Source organism: Astatotilapia calliptera, unplaced genomic scaffold (assembly GCF_900246225.1).
Source record: "Astatotilapia calliptera unplaced genomic scaffold, fAstCal1.2 U_scaffold_14, whole genome shotgun sequence".
NCBI classification, from domain to species: domain Eukaryota; kingdom Metazoa; phylum Chordata; class Actinopteri; order Cichliformes; family Cichlidae; genus Astatotilapia; species Astatotilapia calliptera.
In genome coordinates, this window is record NW_020535663.1 from 189864 (window position 1) to 191582 (window position 1719).

The window sequence follows — 1719 nt, forward strand, 5'->3', positions numbered from 1 at the left end:
CTTCCTGGAGTGAAGCACAGCCTGATAACCCTCCCTCTTCTTCCTGCTCTTAAACACAGCACCTCCTCTCTGTCCACGTGTTTCCTTGTTCCCTCCCCTTCAATTCTGAACTTGGGTGTAACCAACATGTGGTGATGTGTAAGAGCTGACAGGGTCCATTCACTGCAGAAACACATGATGTTGAGGTCACAGCGTAGACTAGTTTCAGTTATAAGGAAGAGAAACTCACACAGTCACTGACACTGAGAGGAGAAATGGCACAGAAAGGAGTTCAGCTGGACCGAGAAACCTTCTCTTGTTCCATCTGTTTGGATCTACTGAAGGATCCGGTGACTACAACCTGTGGTCACAGCTACTGCATGAACTGTATTAAAACCCACTTTCATGAAGAGGACAGGAAGGGAATCCACAGCTGCCCTCAGTGCAGGAAGACTTTCATACCGAGGCCTGTCCTGGAGAAAAACACCATGTTAGCAGCTTTAGTGGAGCAGCTGAAGAAGACTGGACTCCAAGCTGCTCCAGCTGATCACTGCTATGCTGGACCTGAAGATGTGGCCTGTGATTTCTGCACTGGGAGGAAGCTGAAAGCTATCAAGTCCTGTTTGGTCTGTCCGGCCTCTTACTGTGAGAAACACCTCCAACCTCACTATGATGTAGTTCAGTTTAAGAAACACAAGCTGGTGGCCCCCTCCAAGAAGCTCCAGGAGAACATCTGCTCTCATCATGATGAGGTGATGAAGATTTTCTGTCGTACTGATCAGCAGAGTATCTGTTATCTCTGCCTGATGGATGAACATAAAGGCCACGAAACAGTCCCAGTTGCAGCAGAAAGGACTGAGAAGCAGAAGGAGCTCGAGGTGAGACGACTAAACATCCAGCAGAGAATCCAGGAGCGAGAGAAAGATGTGAAGCTGCTTCAACAGGAGGTGGAGGCCATCAATGGCTCTGCTGATAAAGCAGTGGAGGACAGTGAGAAGATGTTCACTGAGCTGATCCGTCTCCTCCAGAAAAGAAGCTCTGATGTGAAGCAGCAGGTCAGATCCCAGCAGGAAACTGAAGTGAGTCGAGTCAAAGAGCTTCAGGAGAAGCTGGAGCAGGAGATCGCTGAGCTGAAGAGGAAAGACGGCGAGCTGGAGCAGCTCTCACACACAGAGGATCACAACCAGTTTCTACACAACTACCCCTCACTGTCAGCACTCAGTGAGTCTACACACGCATCCAGCATCAAATTCCGTCCTCTGAGCTACTTTGAGGATGTGACAGCAGCTGTGTCAGAGACCAGAGATAAACTACAGGACATTCTGAGAGAGGAATGGACAAACATCTCACTGACAGTCACTGAAGTGGATGTTTTACTGTCACCAACAGAGCCAAAGACCAGAGCTGAATTCTTAAAATGTTCATGTGAAATCACACTGGATCCAAACACAGCAAACACACATCTGTTATTATCTGATGGGAACAGAAAAGTAACATTTATGATGTTCAAACAGTCTTATTATCATCATCCAGACAGATTCACTGAATGTTATCAGGTCCTGAGTAGAGAGAGTCTGACTGGGCGTTGTTACTGGGAGGTGGAGTGGAGAGGTGGAGCAGTTCGTGTAGCAGTCGCATACAAGAATATCAGCAGAACAGGGTTGGGCAATGAATGTTTATTTGGAAACAATGACAGATCTTGGACATTGTATTGTGGCACAAACAGATATATATTTGTGC

General features: G+C 47.2%; 1 pseudogene; it reads left to right on the forward strand.

Moving 5' to 3' along the window:
* The first annotated feature begins 201 nt into the window (after window positions 1-201).
* On the forward strand, window positions 202-1284 carry LOC113017516 (tripartite motif-containing protein 29-like; annotated as a pseudogene).
* Window positions 1285-1719: the final 435 nt, after the last annotated feature.